Source organism: Canis aureus, chromosome 6 (assembly GCF_053574225.1).
Source record: "Canis aureus isolate CA01 chromosome 6, VMU_Caureus_v.1.0, whole genome shotgun sequence".
In the NCBI taxonomy this organism is placed as follows: domain Eukaryota; kingdom Metazoa; phylum Chordata; class Mammalia; order Carnivora; family Canidae; genus Canis; species Canis aureus.
The window spans coordinates 79,732,130-79,746,650 of NC_135616.1; the positions used below are offsets into that span (position 1 = coordinate 79,732,130).

The window sequence follows — 14,521 nt, forward strand, 5'->3', positions numbered from 1 at the left end:
TGTCCGCAGCGCCCCTGCTCCGCCCCGATCCCCAGCCCGTCCTACAGGGATGTCCCTCCACAGGCGGTTCTGCACCTCCTCAGCTGGCCCGAAACAATGGGGCGGTGCACTGGCCTGTGTGAAGTCACCCTGACGCCCCAGGCCTGCCCTACTGTCCCAGCCTTCCTGTTATCACTGTGTCCCCTGGTCCCTCTCTCCCGGGGACTGTGGCCAGGAAGCCTTATTACCGCTGGGTCCCCGGCAGTAGCACGGTGCCTGGTGCCCGGTAAGTGCGGGACAGGAAGCGAGGGAGGGAGGGAGGGAGGGAGGCAGGAAGGACGGCCACCACAGGAAGCCAAGAGCTAGCCTGGGGATGGCAAAAGGCAGGAAAGCTTGTAGACCAAGGAGCACAAAAGTGAGGGGTGAATAGAAACGACATTATTGGAGGTTGACATTGGAGGCGAACAGGGTCCCCTCGCCCACCCCCCAGGGGCAGAGACAGAGTCAAGGCCGAGCTGCCAGGGGGCTCAGCGTCCGCTGTGGCCGTAGGTCCAAGTGTGTTACGTGTCCCCAGCTGCGCCTCCCGGTCCCGGGGGAGCTCACCACGCAGGGCCTGGGAGCCAGGCCGAGTCAGGGCCAGACAAGGGTGCGGAGTCACTGGGAGAATGGGTGCGTGTGGGTCCACCCCACTTCTGGGGGTGACGGCCCAGGACTGCCATTCTGGGGCGCCGTGGAGCATTGCTAGACCACGCACCCCGGCCCCCAGGAGGCCGGGCCTGAGGCAGTTTCCCCGACGGCCCCAGGGCCTCACGTGCCCTCTGCTCACTTTGAACCCTCCGCTGGCGGCCGTCCTGGCTCCCGGCCCCTTCCCACCTGGGCCTGCGTCCAGAACAGGCTGGGCGGCACCAGGCTGGACCGCAGCGCGCACCCCTGCGCATGTTGCACCCCGGGGGGCCGCCCCAGAAGGCCTGCAGGGCGGGGGCGCGCCTTGGCCCGCAGCCTTGAGGATGTGAGAGCTGGAGGGAAGGAGGCGGGAGCCAAGAGGCAGCGAGCTCCAGGCCAGCTCCCGAGCTGCCTTCCGGTGACATTCTTTAAAGGAATGCAGTAAACAAGGAGGAGCAGCCTGGCCTGGGGCCAGAGGTGGGAAGCTGGGGGTGCCGGTGGGGGTGGGGGCGGCCACAGCCCACTGCTTCTCCTCCACCTTCCCCTCTCCAGGACAGGCAGGCTGGGAGGGGCCGGTTGGGTGTGCTGGCCTTAGGCTGGGAAGCTGCCCTCAGGACTGCCACCCACTCGCTGGTTCCTTTCGCGACCCCCTGGGGCCCCCACCGGAATCACACCTTTCAGGACAAGGCCACAGGCCCCCTCAGCCCGGTTCTCGTCCAGACTGAACTCCTGCCCAGTGTTACCGACCAAGTGGGGACGCCACGAAAGGTCCAGTCCAGGCTCCCGTCCCTTTTCAAGGCCGAGTAGTACTCCACTGCGCCTGTAAAGCACACTTTGTCTGTCTTCGTGCACGGGGACGTGTGGGCTTGCCCCCTTCCCGCTGTGGTGCGTAGGGCCGCTGTGAACAGAGTGCAAGTCCCCGCTTCCAGTTCTTCTGGGTCTCTGCCCGGAAGTGGCACAGCTGGAACGTGACCCAGATTCTGACCCCTCTGTGCCACCGCCTTGGCGGCCTCGCCTCCTAGCCCACCCAACGTGGGGAACACATTCTTGCAAGTGTCGTCCACCAGGGTCACGCCCACGGCCAAAGCCCCAACCCTGGACTTGGCTGACCCCATGCCCGCGCCACTGGGCCGAAGTGGGGCAAGCCGTGCCCCCGCCCGGGTGAGGCCTCGGCCTCAGCCTCCGCTCCCGCAGCCTGGCCTCCTGGTCACGGCCCCGCCAAGCCCTGGCTCCAGAGTTGGAACATCAGGTTCCAGTCTCGGCGCTCAGGCCAACGTGGGGATGACGGCCCGTCCCAAGGTTCTGAGCCTTCGGTGACGTGCAACGTGGGAGGCGCCTGCAGCGGCGCCCGATGCACCTGGAGCCGGTGGTAAAAGCCATGCTCTGGTTTCCCCAAGCTACAGCTCACTCTCGCTCTCTCGCTCTCTCTCCTCCCACAGCATCAGATTGAGGCTCTCCGATTCCTTCTGCAGTTCTCATCCCGCTCTCTCACCCTCAGCACATCCCCTCCCCTGCTCACTTCCCTGGAATCAACAGAACTCGACCTCCCACCATCCCTTGTTCGTCTCCTTCCCCCAGTCCTGGGGAGGACGCAGCGCGTCTCCTGTCCCAGGCTCACCTGCCGTGGGCTCCGGCTCCCACGCTCTCCTGTGCTCCTCACATGCCCACATCTCTCCCGGGTCAATCAGATCTGTGCCTGGACCCCACAGTCCTGCCGGGGGCTGCCCCCCATCGATAGCCTTTTATATTCAAACGTCCCCCAAAGAAATCTTACAAAATCCCGCCTCATTCCTGGATCCGACACAGTCGCCTCAGCCCCAGCGTTCCATGGAAATTAGTCTCATCCAGATATTACTGTGACCTTCTTATTGCCAAATCAGATTTAGATCTCGTATTTTTTTTTATCTTACGTAATTGCTTGGGAATGCTTGGGAATCGGGTGCCTCTTAAATGTGGATCTTCTTCGCTTTCGCTTTTAGGCCCTCTCCCTGGGTGACCTCACCTACCCAGATGGCACAGGTTGTGTCCTACTTTCTGATGTCTCCTGCAGCTGTATTCCTGGGCTGGCCACCACTGCGGATGGTCGGACCCTTGTATGCAGCTGTCTATCAACCATCCTGGCGTGGGTGTCCCCATGGGTCTTGAAGGCTGAGCTCCCCCCGGCTTCCCACTGTCGTGCCCATGTCTGCTCCAGTCCCCAGCTTGGTGAATGGTTCCTCCAAGCATCTCGTGGCTCAAATCAGAAACCCTGATGCAAGAGGATGGGAGGGGCATTTGGGGAAAGGCAATGTGGACCCCTCTGTACTCGGGCGCCCCTTCTCCTCCAACCCAAGTGGTCACGGCAGGGGAGCCTGTGAAATCAAGCTCTTTTCAGTTTAATCCCCTTACCTCCCACACCCAGCCGATGTCGCCTCCTCCTCACTACGTGTCAGTCCCTCCTCTCAAGCTCACGTCCAGGTGGCCGTCACCTCTCACTGGGTGACTGCAGCCACCTTCATAGGGGATTGCTGACCTTCTCCAGGACAGCCTTCACCCCCAACCACAGTGACTCCGCTGAAGCACAGGTCTGTCAACAGTCTTCTTCGCCGGACACCTTCCAGGGTTTGTCCTGCGCCCTCAGGATCATGTCTAGGCCCACAGGGTCCGGCCTCACTGGCAGTCCTCATCGGGCCGCTGACTGTCCTCTCTCGGCCTTCCTCCAGGCACTGCCCCCCGCCCTGCTCCGTTCTCATGGTTCTTGCAGGGAGCCAGTTCTTGGGCCTCTGCAGTGATGCCTTCACTACCTGGAAAGCTCATCCTTCCTCATTTTTCCTGGCAAATTCTTAGGCCGCTTCTTAACCTAGAGTGGCTTTCACTTAGATCTTCAATTCACCTGGATTTTATTTTGGAGTATGACAGGAGATGGTAATCTGTTTTTGAAACAGATGTCTGTTACTTTTGTGTAATGTCTGCGTTACTTTTGTGGTCAGAAAAAAATTTAAAAATTGTCTTTAAATAATTCAATTTGATAGAAAAAAAGAAAAAGATAAACCAAGACTCCTCAGGCCAGTGGCAGGGAGAAGGCATGGAAGGGATGGAAGGGTGCAGAGAGATGGGTGATGACTCCCCATCGTGCAGCCCAGCTGGGCTGGGCTAGGACCTGCCACGGAGCCTGACCCTTGCCTGGTTCTGTTCCAATGATTTCGAAGTTAGCCCGATGATAAATATTATGCCGAGCAGAAGGGCCAGAAGAGTCTCAGGCTCTGCCTCCGACTCCAGTGTAAACATAAGCACAGCTCATTTTTACCTCCCAGGATGATCTCGGTGGGGCGGAGTGTGGCTAGGAGGACAGTGCATCTGGGAACATCTTCTGATGCTACGTAGCTCAAGGCCCGGCTTCACATGGGGAGCAAATGCCATGCACTGAAGTTTCTGCATTGCCCTTATAAGTGAATGGGAGGGAAGGAATATTCTGGAAAAGAGAGGGACGTGCAAACTTGGGAGGTTGGGCTCTTGTACTAAATGCTTCACCAAACTCTGCCAGGGGGTATGGTGCTTCTTGACTGTTCTGAGTTTTCAAGGACGAAGATTTTTTATGAAAGGGACAGAAAATAGGGGAGGAAGGTGGGACGGTGAGGAGTGGCTCCGAGCCTCCGAGCCTGGTTGGGGGCTCCCGGCCCGAGAAGAGCCAGCCACCACGAGGCACCCGCGAGCAAGGAAGGGCAAAAAGTGTCTGCTTTTCACCGGGACCCTTTCTCCTCCGGCTGAGGGTGTCTGCGTTTTCCTGCCAGTGGGAAAAGGTGGGAAGGGAGGCAGGGGTCAAGGCGAGGGGTCGCTGTGGGGCTCATGCTGGCTTCGCAGGCAGCACCCCCTGGGTCTCCATTTGGAGGACAGAAAGAACCCAGGGGGTGAGGAGTCTTACTCTGGGTCTTCTCTGTGATGAGGGATCAGCTCCAGTGCTCTCTGCAGACCTTCGTGTTTTGCCAACTGGTCTGGTGACTCATGCTGGGAAGCTTGTAGCAAACCCCATTTTTGGAGAAGCCGGGAAATCTCTTTGTAGAAACAAACAAGTGCCCTTAGCACTCCGCTCCCTGAAATGCCTGCTCTCTGCTTCCTTACCTCATCCGGGCACAGATTAAAAACCCCAGCGAGTCTGCAAAACACTGTGGAGACTGACCTAAATGTAAGCTGTTTGTCCCGGAGCGCTGGGTCCCACTCAGGTCCCAAGGGGGAGCGGGAGGAACATGCTGTCCTCCCTCCGCCTGGGACCAGGAGCAAGGCCCTGGCTCGCGCCAGCCCCCTCCGGCCCGTCCTAGAGCGAGGAAGCCGCAGTTGCCTAATCATGCCTGGTTTCGGGAGCAGGTCTGCGGAGGGCTCTCCCGCCCACCCCCCCCAGGGGCCGTCGAGGGACCCAACAACGCGCCCCCTGTTTCCGTTTTACACCAGGGCCTGCAAATTCCGTAGCCAGTGCTGGGCCTCGCGGACAGCAGGGGCCGCGGACGTCGGGGTACAGCAGAGGCTGGCCTTCCCGGCTCCCCCAGCCCCAGCCCGGGCGGCCGTCGAGGGTCTCCCCGCCCCACATGTCCTGCACCCACCTTGCTGGGGCCTCCCCCATCAGTCCCGCTGGGCCGCCCCCACCGCCGCCTCCCGGCTGGGCCCTGCCTCCCCTCTCCCAGCGCGGCCCCCCGCCGTCCTCCTGGGCCCAGGCCTTGGAGGCCAATCCCTGGGCCTCGTTTCACTCATGGATAGTTCCGTGCGTATCGTTAAAAGACAGAAAAAGCTGTTTCACGAAGCTGTGCCACCACTGCCTGGCCTGAGGACAGGAGCGGTCCTTGGGGGGGGGGGCGGCACCCTCCCTGCCCCGCTCCTCCGCCCTCACTCGCCTGTCCCACCGACGGCGCCTGGCCTGCAGAGGGCCTCGCGCTTAGGAAGCACCTGCTGGAGAGCCTCCCTCCCACCCGTGTCCCCACCACACGGGTCATGCTCGTCCCCGTGACCCAGACCCTGGTGCCGCCCAGGAAGCCAAGCCTCCTTGTCTCCTAAAGGTGTTGTGCAAAGCCCCGTGGCTCCCGTGGCCCTGGGCTCCTGGGCAGCAGAGCCACCTTCTGCTCCGGGGCACTGGGTGCGGGGAGGCTCGAGGCCTCTCCCGAAGGAGGCTGCCCTTCTCCAGGCTGAGGGTTCCGTACTTGTGTTGAGCCCGTCATTCTGGTCTGACTAGAACTTTCCAGGGGATTTTGGTCCTGCTGCTTCAAAGTTGAGTCCCTCTCTGGTTCAGATCATTGGCAGCTACGGTGGGCGTCCCTTCTAGGCCGTCATGCCCACCGGCCGGGCCAGAGCGGAGGACAGAGCTCCCTGGGGGCCACCACACCCCCCACCCTCCAGCCCACATCCGGCCATCCCAGCCGCTACCCTATTACTCAGCATCCTGAAGCCTTGGAGGGAACAAGAGCGTGGAAAGGGAGAGGACTCGTGGCCTCCATGCTCCCTCCACTCCCTGCCGACTCCTCCTGGGGACTGTGACCCTGGCAAAATGATACACTGTGAGCCACCATGTCCCAGGTTTCAGGCACTTGCTAGTTGTTCTGGAAACTTCCTCCTTTTGTGCTGCAGGGTCATTACAACCCCCAAAAGCAGCTCCCTCCCAGCAGCTGAGGCCTGAGGGGGCACAGGTTCTTTGTGGCCCAGGCCACATTGAGGACGAGTCGAGTCAGGAAACAGCCTGAGCGTTCAGCTGAATCTTTAAGCTCCAGGAGACCTGGAGGGTGGGGCTGGTCATGCTACTGGCGGGGGTGGGGAAGGAAGCCAAGATGTGGGGGGAGGAGAGGCAGCAAATACGGTGCCGATCCATGAAGTCAGGGACGTCAACAGTACAGGCCCCAGTGCGTACACAGTGGGAGGCAAGAGCCTGGAGGAGGTGAGGGCACGGCTTCAGAGGAGGTCACTTGGGCGCGGGCGACAAGAGAAGGACTTCCTCAGCAGAGGGAACAGGATGGGGAAAGCATGTGATTCTTGGAGCACACCACGTCCAGGGATGGCTGGGAAGTCCTTCGTGACCAGAGGGATGCTGAGGAGCGGTGGTGAGAGAGACCAGAACGGCTCCCTGAGCCGGGCCACGGTAGACTTTGTGCATCCCGCCGCGGGACGTGGCTTCACCAGTGGGCAATGGGGAAGCATACAGATTCCTGACGAGAGAAGTGGCCCTCAGATTTGTGTTTGAGAAAGATAGGCCTGGCAGCTGTTTGGAGAAGGGAGCTGAGGGCAGGAGAAGCAGGAGGGGAAGAGAGGCTATCACGAAGCCCAGGCAAGAAGTGATGAGATCCTGGACCATGGCTGAGCAGGGAGCACAAGGAAGAGGAGATGAATTCTCTAGACACTTCTGGGGCTCCAGGTCATGATTCAGAGGCAGGGAACGGCAGGAAGAGGGGAGGATTGTCAAGACTTGCCGACCAGGTAGATGGCGATGCTTATAACCACAACAAGGACCATGGAGGGGAAGGTGAGGATGGGAATCGAGATGATGACTTGTTGCAGCGACAACAAAACTTAAATGCCTAACACGTGGGCATCAATAAGGATCTTAGGGTCAGGAAAGAGATCTGGGCTTGAGCTGTGGATTTGGGAATCGTAGGTGTGTAAGTAACAACCAAAATCATCAAGAAGAGGAAAGGGATTTAAAGAATAGGGGCAGGGAGGGGCACCTGGGGGTGCTCAGGGCATGACCCCAGGGTCCCGAGATCGAGTCCCGCATTGGGCTCCCCACAGGGAGCCTGCTTCTCCCTCTGCCTGTGTCTCTGCCTCTTTCTCTGCATCTCTGTTGAATAAATAAATAAAATCTTAAGAAAAAAAAGAATAGGACATGGAGACTGGCACATTATTCAATGAAATACAACTCCTACCCTTTGAGGTCAACAAAACCATAATGAGATACACTTCAGGCCAACGAGGCTGGCTATAATAATAATTAAAAAAACAGACAATAATGTGTGGTAAGGAGGATCTGGAGAAAATGGAACTCTGTACGTTGCTGGTGGGAATGCAAAATGGTGTAGCAGCCTTCAAAACCAGTTTGGCAGTTTCTCAAAAAGTGAAATACAGAGTTCTCATATGACCCAGCAAATTGACGCCTATGTATAAACCCAAGAGAATCGTGAGCATAGGTCCACACAAAACTTATGCACAAACGTTCACAGCAACGTTATTCATAATAACCAAGTGGAAACCACCCAAATACCCACCAGCTCCTGAGTGGATCACCAACGTGTGGCCTCTATGAAGGAATGGTACTCAGCCATGAGAAAGAATGCTGCTACGACACGGATGAATCTTGAAAGATACCGTATGAAAGAAGCCAGGCTCCAAAGACCACATACTGTGTGACTCCATTTCTACAAAATGTCCAGAATAAGCAAGACCATGGAGACAGAAAGTAGATACGTGGATGCAGGGCCTGTGCAGGGAGAGAGGAACTGGCGAGTCATTGCTCATGGGTCTGGCGTGATGAAAATGTTCTGGAGTTAGGTAGTGGTGTTGACTGCACAACTTCATGAATATACTAAAAAACTACTGAATTGCACACTTTATTGTCATTAACGTTGTTATTATTTAACTTTTTATTTTACTATTTTTTTAAAGATTTATTTATTTGAGAGAGGGAGAATGTGTGGGGGAGGGACAGAGGGGGAGAGAGAGAATCTCAAGCAGACTTCCCACTGAGCTCAAGGCCTGACGTGGGGCTCGAGCTCATGCCCCGTGAGATCATGACCTGAGCTGAAATCAAGAGTCGGATGCTCAGCTGACTGAGCCACCCGGGCACACCTGAGATTTTATTTTGAAGTAATCTCTACACCCAACGTGGGGCTGAAACTCATAACCCCGAGATCAAGAGTGACGTGCTCCACCGGCTGAGCCAGCCAAGCGCCCCTGAATCGCACACTTTAAAAGGGTGAATTTTTGTGGCATGTGAGTAATATCTTAATAAAAGCAATTTTAAGGTAATGAAGAGAGATTTTAGTCTTAATTACACAATGATAGAAGGGTTATGCTAAACAAAATCTCACTTTACATACTATCTTGTTTTGCTTTTTTTTTTTTTTTTAGATTTTATTTATTTATTCACGAGAGACCCAGAGAAAGAGAGAGGCAGAGACACAGGCAGAGGGAGAAGCAGGCTCCCTGTGGAGCCCAATGCGAGACTTGATCCCAGGACCCCGGGGTCACGCCCTGAGCCGAAGGCAGATGCTTGACCACTGAGCCCCCCAGGCACCCCTTGTTTTACTTTCTAAAGGATAACAAATAAAGAAATCAAAGTGTAAAAAGGAAAACAAACAAAAAAACCCCAAAAAACCTGTATGCCGGATACCACAGTTGGAACCACTGCATTGTAGACGGGCACCATCCAGCCGAAATATAACGTGAGCTATATAATCAATTTTAAACGTTCTAAAGTAAAAATAAACAAGTGAAACTAACTTAATGTTCTGAAAACGTGTATCTTTTCAATATATAATCAATATAAAGTCATTAATAAGATTTTACATTCCTTCCTTCTTGCTCAATCTAAAATCTGATGTGCTTTTCACACTTCTGGCACATTCCGTTCCTGACTGGCCCCGTATCAGTGCGTGACCCCGCACGGAGCAAGAGGTATCATATCGGGCAGTTCAGATCCGGAATGATGGTCTCTTCCCATTTGGGCCTGATGTATTTTCCTCTGTTTATTTCCATGTATGATGAGCAATATGAAAACCCCTAAATAATAAAGGGTTTGTGTGGCTGGCTCCAGTGTCATTAGGCAGAGACAAGCTGGGAAGACCACAACCTCTTCCACAGCCAGGCTGGGGGAGAAGGACCTCAAGGGAGAAGGGGAGCGGCAATCTGGAAGAGGAGAGAGAAGCTAGGTGAGTGAGTCTTTGGGGTCTGTGTTAGGGAGAAGGGCTCAGGGAGCCAGAGGGCAAGGGTCCTGCAGGATGGGAGGAGGAGTCACCCCAGAACAGCCAGGAGTGTTTCCTGCCAGCTGTGCCCCGGGGCTTCTCTGAGGGCAGGGAGGCCAGTGCCCACCTGCGACAGCACAGTGTTTGCAGGATGCCGCGCAGTGACAAGCGCCAAGGTGGCCACCAGGACTGAGCTGACCCCAGAAATGGGTGCACTGGGGATGTTTTGTCCATGAATGAGCAAATGTATCTCTTGTTCAAGCAGAGTCCAACAGGAAAGCCCAAGAGACCGATATTTTTCCCCTAAGTTACGCAGTTTGTTGGCACCTGAAGTTAGAAGAAAGAGTTCCTTGCTCAGCAGCTGGGTAACCTCTGAGTTTCTCCACCTGTCGAGCAGGTAAAGCCTGCGGAGGGAGGCAGGCGGCGGGGATTAAGGGAGCCCGAGGTGGGGAAGCGGCGCAGGGCCTACCTGCAGGCCCCTGGTGTAAGGCGCTCTCCTCCTCCTCTCGGGAAGGAGAAGGATGCCTCACGCCCAGGCCTGGGTGGCAGCTGTGGTGCGTGCACCTGCACCGCTTGGGGCAGGGCCCCCTGCAAGCGGGGGCCGGACTAACTGAGCTGCCCGTCTTGACATCCTCCCTAAGATCTGGAATCTTCCAAGGCTGGAGCCTTGATCCTCTCTTTAAGTGGTAACAAGTTCTTCCTCCCAGGACAGCAGGAAGCCAGGCACACGTGTTCCCTCCGTGGCACAACCCGCTGACCCATTCCCGGGAGCCTCGGTGAGGGGGAGGTGGTTCACCCTGTTTGGCAGGTGCGCCAACATCAGGAACTTGATCCCCTAGAAAACAGCGCGTGTGGCCTCGTGTTGGCCTGGGCTGTGGAGTGTGTCCTGAGAGTGACCACCGGTGCCTTCCTCTCCAGCGCCCGGTGAGTGTTCCCCTCCCTTCAGGGTTTTGCTTCCCCAGCTGGCCGTGAGTCCCAGCCGGACGGCCTGCTACCCATTCTATTTATCATCCCGTTTGGCCGGCCCCACCTCTCTGGGGATGGGTGCCAGAGGCCAGGGAAGGAGCCTGTGCTCTAGGATCTGTGTGGGCCCTTGGAAAATACATTTATTAGAAACCATGTAAATGTCCAAATATAGACATAGGGCCCAAGCAGGCCATACGATGCACTAAGGTTTAATGCTGACATCCACTGAAATGATGTGTGGGAAGAATTTTCAGTGACGTGGGACAGTGACTGCACTCTGATAAGAAAAAAAGCAGGAAACACAATTTGTGTGACTGTGTGTGAGTGAACACAGCGGCTCAGCCACAGGGGGACGTGCACACAGACGCATGTGCTCCCAAACCTGACGGTGGCTGCTCCCTGGAGCTAATGAAGAGGAATCGGTGCTATTTCCCCCATGTTTGGCAGGTTGGCTATAATGAGCCTTGTTCACTCTGCAGGTCGCCCTTGCTTTTCGGAAGCTGGCCCTGTGCCTCTTTGCTTTCAGGAGACTGATGCTACTGCCTGTTTTCCCAACTGAAAGGAAGCTGAAGTCATCCTCGCTTCTAGGAGGAAAGGGGGAAAGCAGAAATAGCAGCCGCGCCAGCTGGTGGGGGCGGCCTGGGGCAGCGCGAGGGGGACCCCCCCCAACCACACTCACACCACCACCTCCAGCGGCCAGGGCTCCCAACTGTGTCTGCGGCCCCTTGCTCCCCCTGGGCTCCACATCCGTCCACCTGTCCCTGCATCCGTCAGCAAGACGTGTCCTAAGGTATCAGAAAAGCCTTTTGGGGTCTGGGAATGCTCAGAACAATTTCCATATAAATCAGTGGCAGGAGCTTCTTTGTGCCATTTCCGCTTGCAAACACTTCACAGGAAGGCCCTGCTTCCCAGTAGTGGGGAATCCGGTGATTAGAGGCTACTGTTTGAAGAAAGTACATCTGGGGGTGTCTGGGGGGCTCAGTGGTGAGCATCGGCGCCTTCGGCTCGGGTCGTGATCTCGGGGTCCTGGGAGCAGGCCCCACATTGAGCCCCGTATCAGGCTCCCTGCTCAGTGGAGGGTCTGCTTCTCCCTCTGCCCCTCCCTCTGCCCATGCACTCTCTCTCTCTCTCTCTCTCTGTCAAAAGATAAATAAAATCTTTAAAAAACAGTACATCTAGAAATAGCACCTCCATGCTTATGTACCACCTGCTATTTCCACCTTTAAGATAAGGATTATAGATGGCGGGGCGGGGTGGGGGGCATCTCCTTGCCCTCCCGAGTCTTCAGTACTCTGACGTCATTATTAAGCATTTTCTTGGTGATTTCAAATACACTATGTTTGTCAGTGCAGTAAAGGACCAGGGAACAGGTAGGTCACCAGTCAGCGGCAAGTGCCAGAGACGCTCCCGTTGGAGCAGTTGACATGATGCATCTTGGGGAAACTTGATACAAGCAAGATGGCTCGATGTCATCCTCCATCAGCCAGCCGGGGTTCCAGGAGAAAATGGAAGTCCTCGATGCCTGAAGGCATGGTTGTGAGTAATGGATTAGTGTCTGTCCTGTATATCCAGAATGGGACCTGCTATTTTGCATCTTTGGGAGAATTGAGGAAATAATCACTTCAGTAATTTCCTGTAGGGCTGAGTTCTCTTGTAGAGCCCTGGCTGGGAAGAGCTGATTGTTTGTCTACGAGGACCTAACAGGACTGGTATGTCCAGACCTTCTGGGTCATCGTACCCACATATCCCAAAAGGGTGGGTGCTCTGTATCCCAGGACAGCTCTCCTGGTGTATGTGTGGGGCCCAAAGAGGTCATCCTCTTAAGTTCTCTAGAGAAGCCATATTACTTTTTCTAGATCTAGAGGCAAAGTGGCTGAACTTCTCCAGACATCCTAGGGAAGCACTCAGCAAATGGGAGCTGCTGGCCTCGGGCTGGCTGTATACAGAACAAATTATTACTGTCCTCTTTAGGGTATATCTGTGGCCCCAGAGATCATGGGCGAATTTGATTGGGTCGAGTGAAAAATGTCAGCCTACAATCTCAGGTCCCTAGAGAGCTGGGAAAGAGGAGAACATGGAAGAAAAAATGGAAAAAGTTAAAAAATGAGTCCTCGAGGCTCATTCTGTCCAGAACAAACTGAAAGGGAAATATGGCAATGACCCATCCCAACGATGCAGATTCCAGAGTGTAAACTTCTGGGCTGACTTAATTGGTTGTTTACAGAAACTGGGAAAAAAAGAATCACTGCCAAGTTGTCTTCAGTTTGAGGATCTGGACATAAAAATCATATTTTCTTTTTTACTATTACTTCCTTTAAGTAAGCTCTATGCCCAACGTGGGGCTTGAACTCATGACCCACTGTCCAGAGTTGCCTGCTCTACCAACCAAGCTAGCCAGGTGCCCCCAAAATCATATTTTCAAATCGTCTCAGAAGAATTTAGATGAATTCAGAACTCCTGCAGATTCGATCAAGTATGACAAGAACGGCATTTGTAAACTATTCGTCCTCCATTCCCTCAACATTTATTGAGCCTGGCGCTCTGCTCGCTGCTGGGGACACGGAGACGAGGAAGAGTCAGGCCTGGCTCCCAAGAAGCCACGGGAAGGAGGCACAGAAACAGACAACGCCGAGACAGTGTGTTAGGTGTGTGTGTGCTGCGGAAGGTGACAGGGGCTGCAGACAGGTGGTGCTTTGAGCACACACCCCAGGAGGGGTTGAGGGATCGGGGACCTAGGAAGCTGTCACCTGAGCTGAGCCTTGAAAGGATCCCGATGGGTGAGGCCCAGGTGGGGCCGGCATCCCAGAGGTGGCGGCGTGTGCAGAGGCAGAGGACGCAAGACGAAGCGTGGCCCCACTGGAGAACCCGTGCTCAAGTGTGACTATAGCAAAGGGTAAAAGTCAAGGAGAAGAGCATTAGTAGCTCCAGAGATAGGGCGGCGCTGGGCTGCCAAGGGCCTCCTAAGCCGGACTGAGGAGTGTGAATTTGATCATGGAGGCTATGTTGAGCAATGAAGGCTTTTACGCAGCAGAGTGTCGAGGTCATGATTCCATTTTATAATAAGACACTGGCAGCTGTGGGGGGGATGGATTGCAACGGGGTGAGAAGAGAGATCGGGTGGGAGGTCACGGCATGCTGCGGCTGATAAGCGATATGGGTGACAGCAAAACAGCGACAGGGAGGAGGGGGAGCATCAGGAGAGGTGGCACGGGTCCCTGGATGGGACCGCGTCACCGTGAGAGCTGCGAGCCCTGCGAGGGGTTAGAGCAGGAGAGTCCCCAGGGTTCCGCCCCAGGTGTGCCTCCATTCACCCAAGTGTAGAATGCAGGGGGGACAGCAGGCTGAGGGGTGGGGTGAGGTGACTATGATTAATTTATTTTTAGACGAGTTGAATCTGAGACACTTGAGGAGTCCAAGAGGCAAGTGAATGATCTAGAACTCAAAATAGAGATCTAGGCCAGAGATGGAGAGAGAGCACACAGCTGGTAGCTGGACCATGGGGTTGGACGAGGGTACCCACGTGGCGGCATAGGGAGCCCGGGGCCCTGAGAAACCACATCCCGAGGCGTCGGAGGAAGAGCCGCCCTCAGATGAGATGAGGAAGGAACAGCGGGAGGGACAAGAGAGCCAGGTGACAGGTGATGAGTGTGGTGTCTTGGCACCGAGAGGGGTGAGTATTTTGAGAAGGAGCAAGTGGCTGATACCACAAGGTAATGGCGGGAGAACTGAGAAAGCACCCCCGGCTAAGGGACCCGGGGCCCTGGGGCCCCGACACCTCCCAGCTCCTGGGCCCAGGTGAGAGTCCCTGTAGACAGGACTCCCTGCAGCTCGATGGCTGCCGCGAAGGGAAAGAGAGAAGGTGAGAACTGGACAGAGAAAGCCCAGAGGAAGGAATGTTGAAGAGGGAAGGAGGGGGGAGGAGGGAGGAGGGGGGAGGGAGGGTAGGAGGGGGGAGGGAGGGTAGGAGGGAGGGAGGGGGGAGGGGAGGGGGGAGGAGGGGGGTG

At 55.8% G+C, this 14,521-nt stretch overlaps 1 protein-coding gene and 1 long non-coding RNA gene across 3 annotated transcripts in view; one reads left to right on the top strand and one right to left on the bottom strand.

The window, feature by feature from the left end:
- LMOD1 (leiomodin 1) overlaps window positions 1–14,521 on the bottom strand; it is a 35,137-nt gene that overhangs the window by 10,862 nt on the left and 9,754 nt on the right. The window lies entirely within an intron of this gene.
- Window positions 8,741–11,679, top strand: LOC144316504 (uncharacterized). Its single transcript, XR_013382475.1, has 3 exons — window positions 8,741–10,475; window positions 10,997–11,307; window positions 11,412–11,679. It is a non-coding gene; the product is annotated as an uncharacterized LOC144316504 (long non-coding RNA).